This window comes from Poeciliopsis prolifica, unplaced genomic scaffold, assembly GCF_027474105.1.
Source record: "Poeciliopsis prolifica strain line A6 unplaced genomic scaffold, Auburn_PproV2 SCAFFOLD023, whole genome shotgun sequence".
Lineage (NCBI taxonomy): Eukaryota > Metazoa > Chordata > Actinopteri > Cyprinodontiformes > Poeciliidae > Poeciliopsis > Poeciliopsis prolifica.
Genome location: NW_026562398.1, coordinates 8015782 through 8031519, shown reverse-complemented (window position 1 = coordinate 8031519; position 15738 = coordinate 8015782). Strand labels below are relative to the sequence as shown.

The following is a 15738-nucleotide window of genomic DNA, read 5'->3' as shown; positions in this document are numbered from 1 at the left end:
ATCAAAGATTATATTCCTCTCCAGGGCTGCAGTGCTTTGTCATAAATCATGGATTTATGATAAATGGTTCTCCATCGTGTTACAGTATTGCTGCACTTCCCTCGTATCCAAGACCCCCAACTTTGATGCACCCTGTACAGCTATGCAACAACCAGCACCTCTCCTTGTACGGACAATAAAAAATATGGACTTTTTCCAAACAGGCACTTAAGAAGTGAACAGGAAAACAGACTTTGTAACTGAGGCTGCTCTTTTTTGTAGGACGGTTTGAAGGCACTGTTCAGGTTTGTCACTGCTCTCAACCTGGAGTGTCGGTCAGAACACTACTTAGATTGGATTCAGTTCAGGACCAGATGTGGGGCAGCAGGTGGAAGAAGGAAGACATAAGGCAGGATCCCTTTTACTTTCTGTATTCCAAGTTGGGTCACAGATCTTAGTCCAACAACAGTAATTGGCATCAAGGTATATTTGGTGGGTGTGGGTGAGTGCTTCAGATATGTGTGTAGCTGTGTGTGTGGTCTCCTAGAATAAACAGAAATAAGTTTCAGGTGTTCTATCATTACACATTACTATTACATCTTAGATAAACTAAGAAGGAAATAAATAAAGCCTAAACAAGCTTAACATCAGAATCACTATTCATAAGTGAACTAAAACAAATGAATTAATATCAATGCCTGTGCGCCTGTCAAGTACATCGCTCAGCGCTCTACAATACAAATATAGCCGATAGCTCGGACCTAACGGTAAATAACGGTTAACAAATAAACTCCGAATCATTCATTTAACTTCAGCAAACAATCAAATATAATAACTTACTTGTCACTAACGCACACTTATAAGGCGATCACACATATTCTGCCCCTCTCACGTATTAGCAGTGGCTCTGTTACCCCACCTCCCCTCTGATATCAGGAACGGTTCTTTCTTACGGCGATGTGATGACGTCATCGCCGCCCCCAACTACGGTATGCCCTAAGTGGTGTTGCACCCTTGAAAAGAACTAAAAAACTGAAGAGTTTCACTTTTGTGCAACTTTATTAAAACAAAATCCACGGTTCAGTATACAGCATATAGTTTTCCTCTCTCGTTTTTTTCTCTAATCTAACAAGGTCATGAACTCCTCACTCCCATCATGCACCACTCTTAAAGTGATATTATCATAACATAAATCAAATAAATGCTATTCTTAACATATGGTCAATTTTCAGGGCTCTACACCCTCCCCTACTAAAATAAAATGTTTCCAAAACATTTTAAACTTCAAAAAGAATGTATCCTTACAACTAGCTTCTAACACTGAATTCAACCAGGTACCATTTAGTTACATGTTGCTCTTCAAAAACCATAACCACTACTACACATTCAATGACTACAAATGCATGTACACAGAATAAGTATATTGACTTATATTCCTGTTTCAGTGTATTAACTTAAATCATTGGTACATTGGTAGGCCTCCCAAGTCCATTAAGTCACATATGGCTAAATCTACCATTCCACCTTATTAAATGTATCCACATTAAACATGCTGTGAATGTAGTACGACTTCTGTTACCTTACAAAACTCACTTCCTTCTGTAAATACAGCAATAACTTTTAAGTGTAGCTTTAGTCATCAGAAATAAATCTCTGCAAAATGACTCTTATTTGTAACTAAATATTTTGTACCAAATGAATCATAAAACATTTTCAATTAACTTTAACTGTAACTATATATTGTTCAAAATAGAATTTCTATTTCTTCAAAGATATGAAACTAGGTTTCCCTAACTCATTATATGTAAAGATGGATTTTGGTTGACGTGTTCTTGAGGAACGTCGCTCTTTCTTCACCTCCTGATCAACCTCCGAAGAGGCATCGCTGTCTTCCTCAAGCATTTCAAGTTCAAGTGTTTGATCTTCAGTATCCATATCCGGATTTTGACTCGTGTCTTGGATCTGGAAGTCTCCTTCATCATGTCTGTCGTCCACTTGATTACTGACGTCAGCAGAATCATTTTCATCCTGAAACTGGCTTTGTCTTTGTACAAGTCTCCTAGTTTGGATTTCTTCTGCAGGTTGTCTTGATCTGGACTGAAAGACTGGGGCTTTTGGGTTGAGACTGGTAGTCCGACTTTGATGAGCAATCCACACAGAGTACTCGTCCTCACTACAGCTGTCAGAATCCTCATGAACATGGTCTCTGGTTTGGTGTATTTGTCTGTTTCCTTGTCTCTTCTGCTTGTGTTTTTCTTTTGGTTCTTTAGTATCTTGTTCATCAATGAGATAAGGACAGGGTAGTAAAACATTCCTATGAAGAATTCTTTCCCTCCCTTCACCATCTAATGGTGTCACCACATAAACTGGACTGTCTTTCCCTCTTCTTTCTTTAACAACATGCGTTTTTGTTTTCCCAGTGAGCACGTATTTTTCCAGGTCCTCCTCTTTCAGATAGGTTTTGGACAAGAACGTGGTCTCCAGGTTGAAGTTCTGAACTCCAGGCTTTTCTGTTGTAACACTTTTGTCCTCTTTTACTTGCTTTTCTCATGTTTCCTGTGCAATGTTGTAAGCTTCCTGCATTGACCTTTGCCATTTGTCTGCATAGTCTTGATGAGACTGCGACTGCTTTTGCTCTTTTGGAAACAATAAGTCAATGGGTAGGATTGGCTCTTTTCCAAATAACAGAAAAAAAGGTGAAAAGCCAGTCGATTCATGGACTGTAAGTTATATGCATGTACTACTTTGTTCAAATAGTCTTTCCAGTTAGGTTTCTGTGTCTCTTCCAATGTTCTGAGCATGCTTAACAAAGTTCTGTTAAAACGTTCAGCTGGGTTAGACTGAGGATGATAAGGTGTCGTCCTTGAATGTTGTATTCCGCTATAGCTTTACAACTTTCTGAACAACTCATTCTCGAATTCCCTTCCCTGATCATGATGGATTCGAGCAGGGTATCCAAATCGCAGAATAAAGTCGTCAAAGATTTTGCGTGCAGCTGTCTTTCCAGACTTGTTAGATGTTGCATAAGCCTGCGCAAACTTAGTAAAATGATCTACTATTACAAGAATATACTCTACTCCACCTTTACTTCTCTCAAGATGCAGATAATCAATCGAAATTAGTTCAAAAGGTGCAGAGGTTGTAATAGTTTGTAGTGGGGTTTTAGTTTTTCGGTTGGGTTTCTTCTGTTTCAAACAGTGGCAGACTCTTGTCACATAATGTTCATCTCTTCTCGCATTTTTGGCCAATAGAACCTCTCTCTGGCTAATGAGATCATTCTGTCCGCTCCTAAATGACCCATTTCCTCATGGAGTTGCTGAAAAATCAGTGCCTTAAGCTTAGCAGGAACGACAAGTTGATTTCTAGTTTTTGTCTTTCGTCGTAACACTCCATCTTTGTCTAGGTAAAGATGAGGCCATTCCCTCAAAAGTCGTTTTACTTCAGTTGTCTCTTTCACTTTGTCTCTGTATTTAATTTTCTCACCTTTCTGCTTTAATGTGATTACTCGTTGTGTCACTTGATCTTCTTGTTGAGCAATCTGAATGTCTTTGATTGCTATCGGCTCAACTAGAGTCGTACATGGAACAGTTAGTTGTGACAGTACAATTACATTGCATGTAACAGCTGAAATCCAGTATCACCACTGTGATCCGCTTTGAGTCCTTGCTGTAGTGCTGTTATGTCATCAGCTTTACATTCCTCTGTACATGCTGACATTATCTTGTCCATTTCTGTAGGTTTGCGAGATAGAAAATCAGCATCTCGGTTGACTTTACCAGGTCTGTACTTCAGAGTAAATCGGAAATCTGCTAATTCTGAGACCCAGCGATGTCCTACCGCATTCAGTTTAGCACTTTTCATCACATATGTCAAGGGATTGTTATCACTGTACACTGTAAAGTGTGGGGCATGGAAGAGGTAATCTCGAAATCGTTCAGTGACTGCCCACTTCATAGCTAAAAATTCAAGCTTTCCTGAGTGAAGTTTGTAGTTTTTCTCAGTAGGAGTGAGTGTACGTGAACCATACCCTATTACTCTTAATGCTCCCTCCTGCCTTTGATATAGGACAGCCCCAAGACCTTCCTCTGATGCATCCACCTGTAACACAAATGGTTTTTCAAGGTCTGGGTAGGCCATTACTGGTGGATCTGACAAAGCGTCGACAAGCCTTTCAAGTGCCTCCTGCTGTAATGTTGTCCATTCCACAGACTGAGATGGTGGCAACTGTGCAGAACCTTTCTTTGAGGAGTTGTTCTTTGTCTTTGGATGTGACAACAGATCATAAAGCGGTTTTGCTATCCTTGAGAAGTCGGCTATGAACGATCGATAGTAGCCTAGAAAGCCTACAAGGGATCTTACTTCTCTGACTGTTTTAGGACTTGACTTTTTCAAAGCTTGGACAGCTTCTACTTCTTTGGATTCATCCGGTATCCATCTTTTGAAATGACACGGCCGACATAACACACTTCTTTTTTAAAAAAATCACATTTTTTTGGTCTGAGTTTTATTCCACATTCTTTTTGTCTTTGTAAAACTTCTCTCACATTTTCCACATGTTGGTCAAAATCTTTGCTGAAAACTAAAACATCATCGAGGTAGGGTACACATATCTCATCTCTGAGATCTCCAAGACAACCCTCCATATACCTCTGAAAAGCAGCTGGGGCATTTGTTAATCCGAAGGGTATCCTTAGCCATTCATAAAGTCCCCATGGCGAGATGAAGGCAGTGCATGCTCGGCTCTCTGGACTAACAAAGCCCTGGTGGTAGGCTTTTCCTTGGTCTAGCACAGTAAACCAGGAATTTCCACCGAGATTTTCCAAAATTTCCTGAATTCTTGGAATGGGATGTCTGTCTGGGTGTGTCTTTTCGTTTAATTGTCTATAGTCCACACAAAGTCGGATGGTAGAGTCTTTTTTTCTCACAATTACTATTGGTGATGAGTAAGAAGAAGTCGACTCCTGTATCCACCCCCTACTGAGTAGATCTTGAATGTGTTTTTTCACTTCCTGATACAAATGACGAGGAATCGAATTGTATGTTTTTGTCACTGGAATGTTATCTTTGAGATGTATTTTCATCTGCAGATCAGGTATGCATCCTGTATCCCACTCATCTTGTGCAAAAACATCACTTTCCTCTCTTAGCATTTTTTTCACTTTTTCTTGCTGTTCCACTGTTAAGTGTGAAACATCAACTGGTGGATCCCATGTTTGTTTTTCAAGTTTTTCTTCATTTTCTGGTGTCACTTTTATGTCTTTGGTGTGTACATGTCCACTTTCCCTTTGTGACCTCTTTGTGACTTCTTTTACATCTTCTATGTTATCCACTGTGAATAATGAACCAATTATTGTTCTGTTTTGTAGTCTGAGATCATTGTCTGTATTGTTTTCAACTACAACTGAAATTGCAGCTCTCTCATCAGTTGGTATGTGTATTAGTTGCTGTTGTATTTGTAATCCTTCTGGCCATGGTGTGCTTTCATTTGGTTCCAAAACTGCATATTTTCCCTTCAGCACATTTTTCTTGAATTTTCCGCAGATTACTTTGAACATTTGATGTTTTGGAATAATGATATCTTGTCTTCCTAGCCTTACTGTTTGATTCTCCAACATAGATTTGTCTTTACTTAACACAGAGAACACTGCTTTTGCCTTCTTGTGTCCTACATCTAATGCTGACCCAAGACTGTGCAAAAACTTGTTGGGAAGAGTCCTATCTGTTGATATGTTAGACTTTGCAAGCTCTTCTATGACATTGAAACCCACTATTGGCTTGGCAATTGGCTGAGAGCTTACAAGAAATGGTACTAACAGTTCACTGTCTCTGTTCTCTGTAAGACTAAACTCAACTCCAACCCAACCCTCATATGGTATCTCAGTCCCATTTGCAGCAGAAAGATCTAACATACCTTCCTCAAGAAGCTCTTTCACTGATCGAACCTCGGCTTCTGGTAAATGTTCTCTTTTCCAATTTAGATCCACAATTGACACTTGCGATCCTGTGTCCCAAAGAGCTGTGACTGGACACCTCCAATGTTACACTGGACAAGGTTTTTGCGTCCTATCAGTTTTGCTGTCTTTTCCTGTTTTTTTGACAAAGGCACTTCCTTCTGTGGAACACTGTCAATAAAATTTGCAGTATGTACTTCAATTTTGTTGACATTAACTGCTGAGTCTTTCTTTTTCCGACATCCAACAGCCCAATGTTCACTGCTTCCACATTTAAAACAGTGTGTACATTTTCCTTCTGGGTTTGACTGTTCACATTGATGACATTTTCTGGGGCTTTTTCTGGTAATAGTTGGATAGTATGGCTTACTTATGTTTTTGTCTTCAGTTCTCACTTTTGTGTGAGTCAAATTAGCAACTTGTGTTGAAAGATTTTGGATAGCTTCACAAATAACTTTGTTATTAGCTTCCAGCTTTTCCACAATGGGGTTTGGCTTTTCTGTCTGCTTTTTGCTTTTCTTTGAGCTTCCAACATCTTCATTTTTGCAGCCATCCTCTTCCAGAACTGAAGCCACTCTGATGCTCTTTTGTCTCGTCGACAGTTTATTACTTCTTTCGAGTTCAACACTGTAGGCGACGCTCATTTTTTCAAGAAGCACTTCATCACTAATGGTTGCGTCCTGCAAGTAAGGTTTAATGTCCACTCTTACAGCATCATCTTGTAATCCAGTCAGAATAGTTTGCAAGAACTGTGTCTGCACGAGCTCAGGATCATATTTTAGTCCAACTTTAGCTCTATCAGAAGCAGCTAACACTTTTTGTCTAAGGTCCATGGTGCGTATAAGAAACTGAACAGGAGTTTCTCTGGGATCTTGTACTGCACGTGTTAAAGTGTGATAGAGTTCTGTTGCATCTTTCTCTATGAAGTGTGTCCTAAGCACTTGCCTGAGAGAGTCCAATGATAATTCTGACCTACTCTCTAGATAACTTTTTAGTTTCACATCAAGTGCAATGGCTTGGATCACTGCTTCAACGATCTCTCCCTCATCATATCCTTTTTTAAGTCCACGTTCTATTTGTCTTTCAAGACTAGCGAAGTTCAGTTTGTCCTTCTGTCCCACATCACCGATCTGTCCAATAATTCGAAAATCCTTTCTATATATTGGATACAGATTTACTTGGTCTTTGACTTGCGATGACTTAGAACTTGGTGAGCAGCTTGACATTTGCGGTGGTAAAACTGAAGGTGTAGTACCGATTTGTACCAGCAGAGGTTGCTCACTGACCACTTGTTGTTCAGCAGCGGTGTGCTCTGACGTAGCACCTGACAAAACGTCCATATCAGCTTTCTTATTCATGTCATCTATTAAATCATTAGTGGTCAACAAAACTGAAAATCCACTGTCCTCCAACGAAGTGACATCCTCACTCTCCAAGTGAATGAGCATTTTTCTTCTTATTAGCCGACATGACGACTTCACCTCTTCACTAAGCTCCAGGCCTAGCGCTTCAGTTAGGGCATTTAGCTTATCCAGTGACAGAGTGACTAGTTTCTTTTCAATATCGGCAAACAGAGATTCCCACTCACTGTCCATGATGTTTCGTTTGGTTGATTTTTGTGGTTGCTTTTCTTTTCCAGTAGACGTCGTCTGACTAGCCGCGTAGTCACTCAGCATAGCCGCTTAGCATAGCCGCTAGCACGTTCACCTCCGCCGAGGCGTAGTTCCTCTTCATCAAAAAAAAAAAATTCTCATTGCCGAAAACATTTGCTGAACCGGGCGGAAACACCAAAATTTATGTTGCACCCTTGAAAAGAACTAAAAAAAACTGAAGAGTTTCACTTTTGTGCAACTTTATTAAAACAAAATCCACGGTTCAGTATACAGCATATAGTTTTCCTCTCTCGTTTTTTTCTCTAATCTAACAAGGTCATGAACTCCTCACTCCCATCATGCACCACTCTTAAAGTGATATTATCATAACATAAATCAAATAAATGCTATTCTTAACATATGGTCAATTTTCAGGGCTCTACAGTGGCAAAAGTAACGCTGAACAGAAATCACTACGAACAGTAGTAGTTAACAAACTCAGATTATTTAAGGGGTCTTTTGAACAGCTACATATTATTTTATTTTCCAACATGAATCATGTTTTTCTCCACTCTCATGTCAGACATTTTTGTTCTTCACACCTTAAATCAGAGCAAATGATCATCTTTGGTTCTCCACAGTGAGATCGGCGGCGCCGCCAGCTTCCTGGGTTCCAACGTTTCAGTTTAGCATTGATGTTTTCATCCAAACACTTGCCAGAGAAATAATGAGGAATGGAGATGGAAGAAGAAGTTCTAAACTTTGAGATCCGGACATCAGAAACACAAATCGATGTGACGAGGAAAATATTTTTCATATTAGAAAACCAGAAGGAAATGAATCGAGAGAAACTCGTTTAATCTGAAGCCATCAATAAAAATAAACTTTGTAACTTTTTTTTGGTTTTATTGCTTTTATTTTTGCTGTTTCAGGATAACAAGAGACATTCATGAACATTTGTTCCCATAAACCAGCTGATATATTTGTTTACATGAAATTCTTCCAAAATTAACAAGAAAAAAAAAAGACTTTAGATTTGGAAAAAACTAATAATCTACAACATTTCTGAATAACTATTCAACCAGAAGTAAATATATTGATATGTGGATGCATGTTGTGATAGTTTTCATTTATAATCCATCACAAGTAAAATTGAAAGAGCAAGTTTTCAATAACCAACTAATTTATTTACATCAAGTTGTAAATAATAAATGTTCAAAACATTACAGTGGAAAACACAGAAAGATATTAAAAAGTTTCCAGTTTCGTGATTAAAAACAGTTTAAAAATGACAATAAGAAATTCACCCAACCAGCAAACTATAAAATGAATAAAAAATCAATCATCTGATCACTAAGTTTTGATTTGGATCATCAGAGCTGCTGCTTGATCACTGAGATCTTCATCGGTTCAATCTTTAAGGTTTTATCAATAGTGCAGAAATATGGAAACATCTTGTGAGTGAAGGTGTGTGTGAAGGTGTGTATGTGTGTGTTAGTATCCAGATCAGAGAAGGACAGCTTTCCTCTGTCCCAGTCCAGATTCACTCTGATCCTCTGGAGATTCTTCTGGACTGAGAGACGAGTGGAAGGAGCTGGTGGAGACTCTGCATAGTATGTACCTTTATAGAACAATATAACCAACAATCCAGCCCTTATGATTCCGTTCCTCTGAACAGACTCTTCTATCACACCAAGCATCCAGTCCTCACTGTCCCCAACATCAACATCCCAGCTGTGGTTCCCTGAGTTAAAACCATCAGAACTCAGAACAGACCAGTAATTATAAAATCTCTCTGGATTATCAGGAACCTGCAGGTTCTCTGCAAAAGTCAAACTGGTCAGATCTTCAGACAGATGGAGTTCTTTACCAGCCGTGTTTGGGTCCAGAACCAGAAGAGTGTAGGTCACCACTGTCTCCATGTTGCTCCAGATGTTGAAGCCAGGTTGCCCAGATGTTTGGCCTGGTCTATCAGAGCTCCTGAGGGCAGCTGTGGATCCTCCAGCAGGGGGCAGCGCTGGACTCTTTCCACTGCAGCCGTGTAGTTGTGCAGTAATGAGACGTCTTCAGCTCTCAGCTCCTCCTCTGTGGCTCTGACTGTGTCTGAAAGAGCTGCTATCTCTCTGCTCAGAGCCTCCATCTTCTCCTTCATCATCCCTCTCTTCTGCTCCTCTTCCTCCCTCAGTGCAGCCAGCCTGGCCTCCTCTTCCTCTGCTAGAAACTGATGAAGCTGCTTAAACTGCTCCCTAATCTGCCTCTCTGTGTGTCGGGCCTGGACCTTCAGGTGTTCTGCTGTCTGACCAAACTCCTCCTGAACTTTCTTCCTGAGCTCCAGCTTCTCCTTTAAAGGCTCCAGAGTTTCCTGAAGCTTCTTCTTGTGTTGCTGAGCAGCTTCATCAATGGGTCTGAATCTGTGACTGGTGTAGTTTTCTGAGTCTCTGTAGACGACACACACTGGCTGCTGATGGTCCAGACAGAAGAGTTTGCGTTTCTCAGAGTGCAGACTGCAGAGATCCTCTGAAGCTCTCTTCTCTCTCCGCTGTAAGAAAGTCTCACACAGATTCTTCAGAGCCAGATTACGTGGTGGATTTTTGATGAATGATCTCCTTTTACAAACTGGACACTCTCTTCCTGGTTTCTCTCTCCAGGATTTCTGCAGACACTCCGTACAGAAGCTGTGGCTGTATGACAGAAGAACCGGATCCTTAAATATGTCCAGACAGACCGGACAGCAGAGATCATCGTCTGGTCTGGAAGCCATTTCGTCTCTGCTCTCTATCAGTGAGGCCTTCGGAGAAAGGAATCAGAGTTAATCAACAATACAGAAATATTCTTAATTATATAATGAGATTAACTAAAATGAAAGCATAAAAGAAAGACACATAATAAAGCAATGAGAATAACAAATATTTGATTAATAATATCACAATTTCTCCAACACCGGTAGTTTGGTGGAAGGTAGGTGACACATATGATCCTGAATGTTTTCTTTGAGTTTTTTCTCTCTGAACTATTTCCTGTTTTTCTGTATTTCTAGGATCCTATGGAAGATTTTCTGTTAATCTGCAGTTTTATTATTTATTTTCTGATGAGAATCAGATACAATAAGGTGTTAATTATCTCACATTTTCTGCCTTCTCTAATGTCTTATTTAAACAATTGTTCTTTTTTTGTTTAGAGGGAATGTGGTTTCTGTTTCAAACTGAATGATCTTATAAAAACATTTTTCAGTCTAAATCCTGCTGTTTAAAACCTATCAGCTCATGTAAATGCCCTTTAAAAGGGAGATATTTTAATAAAAGAGCCGAACACGGTGCTTTTGCTCCAGCGATTATTATCTCAGTTTAGCTTCCAACATACAAAATGGCGTCAACATGTTATCTCAGTTTAGCTTCCAACATACACAATGGCGTCAACATGTTATCTCAGTTTAGCTTCCAACATACAACATGGCGTCAGCGTTGAGATAGCAGTATCTTAGCACTGTGAGGGACTCTCAGGCCCTGAGAGGCCCTCTGAGGGACTCTCACACGGAAGACTGACTTTGAGGTACTTTTAGGAGTTCGAGCTGCTTGATGGGTGAGTGCTCGGTTGGCGCACTGCGTAAAGACATGCGTTGCGGTTCCGATGGGCCTGAGTTCAAGACCTGCAGGCGGAATGGTCCGAAGCACCCTCTTTATCCAGAGTGACAGCTGGATTTCTAAAGTTAAACACGGAAGACCGACTTTGAGGTACTTTTAGGAGTTCGAGCGGCTTAATGGGTGAGTGCTCGGTTGGCGCACTGCGTAAAGACATGAGTTGCGGTCCTGATGGGTCTGAGTTCAGGACCTACAGGCGGAATGGTCCGAATCACCCTCTTTATCCAGAGTGACAGCTGGAGTTTTAAATTTAAACACGGAAGATCGACTTTGAGGTACTTTTAGGAGTTCGAGCGGCTTGATGGGTGAGTGCTCGGTTGGTGCACTGCGTAAAGACATGCGTTGCGGTTCCGATGGGTCTGAGTTCAAGACCCGGGTGCGGAACGGACGGAAGCACCCTCTTTATCCAGAGTGACAGCTGGAGTTTTGAAGTTAAACACGGAAGATCGACTTTGAGGTACTTTTAGGAGTTCGAGCGGTTTGATGGGTGAGTGCTCGGTTGGCGCACTGTGTAAAGACATGCGTTGCGGTTTCGATTGGTCTGAGTTCAAGACCTTCAGGCGGAATTGTCTGAAGCACCCTCTTTATCCAGAGTGACAGCTGGAGTTTTAAAGTTAAACACGGAAGACCGACTTTGAGGTACTTTTAGGAGTTCGAGCGGCTTGATGGGTGAGTGCTCGGTTGGCGCACTGCGTAAAGACATGCGTTGCGGTTTCGATTGGTCTGAGTTCAAGACCTTCAGGCGGAATTGTCTGAAGCACCCTCTTTATCCAGAGTGACAGCTGGAGTTTTAAAGTTAAACACGGAAGACCGACTTTGAGGTACTTTTAGGAGTTCGAGCGGCTTGATGGGTCAGTGCTCGGCTGGCGCACTGCGTAAGGACATGCGTTGCGGTTCTGATGGGTCTGAGTTCAAGACCTGCAGGCGGAACACTGCGAAGCATAGTCTGTATGCAGAGTGTCAGTGGGGGAGCCAACTCTCTAACATGTGCTTTATTCAGCACATGTCAGGGAGGCTTTACTCAGAGAGGTGGAAAGTGGAGGGAGTTCAAGATCTGCTTATGGAATGGTCTGCACCATACACTGCATCCAGAATGTACTATTGTAAATGTTGGAAAGAGAAGGAAGTTAAAGTTCTCAGTCCATGGGAGCAACAATGGACAACGTTAGACTCTCACTGGGTCTAAAGTGAGAGTTCAAGACACGTGTGCGGAACTGTCCGAAGCACACTCTTTACCCAGAGAGACAGCTGGAGTTTTAAAGTTTAACATGGAAGACTAACTGTTCCGATGGTCCTTGGGGTACTTGTAGAACTTTGAATGGAAAGGTGCTCAGTTTACGCAGTCCATAAGAGCAACCAAAAAAAAAAAACAACTCTGAGGGACTCTCAGGCCCTGAGAGGCCCTCTGAGTGCGCCAACCGAGCACTCACCCATCAAACCGCTAGAACTCCTAAAAGTACCTCAAAGTCGATCTTCCGTGTTTAACTTCAAAACTCCAGCTGTCACTCTGGATAAAGAAGGTGCTTCCGTCCGTTCCGCACCCGGGTCTTGAAGTCAGACCCATCGGAACCGCAACACATGTCTTTACGCAGTGCGCCAACCGAGCACTCACCCATCAAGCCGCTCAAACTCCTAAAAGTACCTCAAAGTCGGTCTTCCGTGTTTAACTTTAAAACTCCAGCTGTCACTCTGGATAAAGAGGGTGCTTCGGACCATTCCGCCTACAGGTCTTGAACTCAGACCCATCGGAACCGCAACTCATGTCTTTACGCAGTGCGCCAACCGAGCACTCACCCATCAAGCTGCTCGAACTCCTAAAAGTACCTCAAAGTCGGTCTTCCGTGTTTAACTTCAAAACTCCAGCTATCACTCTGGATAAAGAGGGTGCTTCTGACCGTTCCTCACCCAGGTCTTGAACTCAGACCCATCGGAACCGCATGTCTTTACGCAGTGCACCAACCGAGCACTCACACATCAAGCCGCTCAAACTCCTAAAAGTACCTCAAAGTCGGTCTTCCGTGTTTAACTTTAAAACTCCAGCTGTCACTCTGGATAAAGAGGGTGCTTCAGACCATTCCGCCTGCAGGTCTTGAACTCAGACCCATCAGAACCGCAACGCATGTCTTTCCGCAGTGCGCCAACAGAGCACCTACTGGTCTTTCAGTTCGAACTTCTACAAGTATCCCAAGAACCATCGGAACAGTCTTCCATGTTAAACTTTAAAACCATGCCTGAAGCAGGCCTTGAAACAAAACCCGGTCTGTATGTAATGCACCAACCAAGCACCTGCTGATCTTACCATTCAAACTTCTACAAGTACCACGAAGTCAGTCTTCCATGTTAAACTTTAAAACTCCAGTTGTCTCTCTGGATGCAGACTGTGCTTCGGAGCACAGTCTGCCTTACGCGGGAACTTAGACTCACCCATAACACATAGCCAGCTAAGGTTTCAAAAAGAAAACACAAAATCAGTGTGGAACTTGTCTTCGTTTTATGAGCACAACCTCTTTAAAGAACAGTTAGTCTTCCATGTTAAACTTTAAAAGCATGCCTTAAGCAGGTCTTAAGGCATGCTACTTGTAGAAGTTCGAACGACAAGATCGGCAGATGCTTGGTTTGCACAGTGGATCGAGACTGGGTTGCTGTCCATTTGGTTCTTAGTTCAAAGCCTGCTTAAGGCATGCTTTTAAACTTTAACATGGAAGACTGACTTTGTGGTATTTGTAGAAGTTCGAACGGAAAGATGGGTAGTTGCTCGGTTGGCACACTGCGTAAAGACATGGGTTCGGTTCCGATGGGTCTGAGTTCAAGACCTGCAGGCGGAACACTGCGAAGCATAGTCTGTATGCAGAGTGTCAGTGAGGGAGCCAACTCTCTAACATGTGCTGGATTCAGCACATGTCAGGGAGGCTTTACTCAGAGGTGGAAAGAGGGAGGGAGTTCAAGATCTGCTTATGGAATGGTCTGAAGCAGAGGTGCTCAAGTCCAGTCCTCAAGAGCTACCATCCTGCAACTTTAAGTTGCAGCCTTACTCCAGTAGACCAGGCTCAGCTATGAACAGGCCTGGTAACAAGTCATTCATTTGATTCAGGTGTGTTGGAGCAGCTGATAGTTGCAGGATGGTACCTCTCGAGGACTGGACTTGAGCACCCCTGGTCTGAAGCATACGCTGCATCCAGAGTGTACTAATGTACATGTAAGAGAATTGGAAGGAGCAGGAAGTGAAAGTTCTCAGTCCATGAGAGCAACAAGGCCAGAGTGCCTCTCAGTGAATAATAAATTTGAGAGCATTGCAGACTTGTTTCTGTTCAGTTGGGACATAAATGCAGCAGTGAGACAACTGCTTGGAGGGTCTTTATATCCGATCAGGACTTCTTGAAACCTGCTTTAATTTTCTGAAAAAGTGAAAAATATGAAACAAATGTTAGAGTTTTGGGCAGTTTAAGCTCCAGAGAAATGGAGAGCCGTAAGCAGAAAAAAGAAAACATGCTCGAGGAGAGGACTTGTGATGACGTAGACAGAGTAATTCTTCAAAATGACGGCCATTGGGAAAGCACGATGTTTTTTGGTGTAAAGGTTTTGACGTAGAAATGCTCAGATATTTTCTGCAACCTGCTTTATTTGTAGCAATGTTTGCTTTAAAGCTTTGTTTTAAAGCAAAAAAAAAAAAAAGTGACTCAGAGTGCCTCTCAGGGCCTGAGAGTCACTCAGAGTGAGAACTCTGAGTCCAGAGCTAATTACTTAGCAATCTGAATGTAAAGTTACTTAGTTTGATAACTAAATATTAGCTTAAAATAAAATGTTTAGTTTGAAGAAAATTTGCTGCATATAAGTGTACAACCAAAATAAAAAGTTTGTGTTGCTAACCTCCACAAACTCCACGACTCACGCCAGTTGTTGATCTTGTTACATTTTTGTACTTTCTAAATATTTAGCCAACGAAACATTTAGCAAGCCTTATCTATATTTAAAGCTAAATGCAAATAGCTTTAATCTAACTAGATAAGTTATTTAAATATATTAAGTTTGAAGCAACATATTCAACTGGAACTAATATGTAGCCTGAAGCTAATTAGCTCCAAGTTACATATAAAGTTTACGTACGAAATATAGTTTAGAGTTAAATATTTAGCTTTCCAACTAAATATTAGATTTGGAGCTAAAGAGTTTGAAGCTTAATATTAAGATAATTTGCACATTGCCAAAAAGTTGGCATTGCTAAATTCTATTAACATAAATTGTTGATCATGCTACAATTTGTATCATTGCTAATTAGCTAATTAAACGTTTAGCATGCTTACTAAATATTTAGTTCACAGCAAGATAGTGTGTAAGGTAATGTTCTTCAAACTAAATATTTATGTTTACCAACTGCAATAGTTTGCTAACTAAATATTTAGCTTCAAGCTACTTTAAGACTTTGGTTAGTTTAGTTCTCAATATAAATGCCAACGACAAATTATTGTCATGGGATACGGATCGAGAACATCCTTGGTAAGGTGGCTAGTCTCAGCCTCCATCATCCATGGTTAACCCCAAACCTTCAAAGCATTATGGGTAAACCACAAAGCTTGAACG

General features: G+C 41.2%; 1 pseudogene; it reads right to left on the bottom strand.

The window, feature by feature from the left end:
• Positions 1 to 8805: 8805 nt before the first annotated feature.
• On the bottom strand, positions 8806 to 10283 carry LOC129370400 (nuclear factor 7, brain-like; annotated as a pseudogene).
• Between the last annotated feature and the right edge of the window lie 5455 nt (positions 10284 to 15738).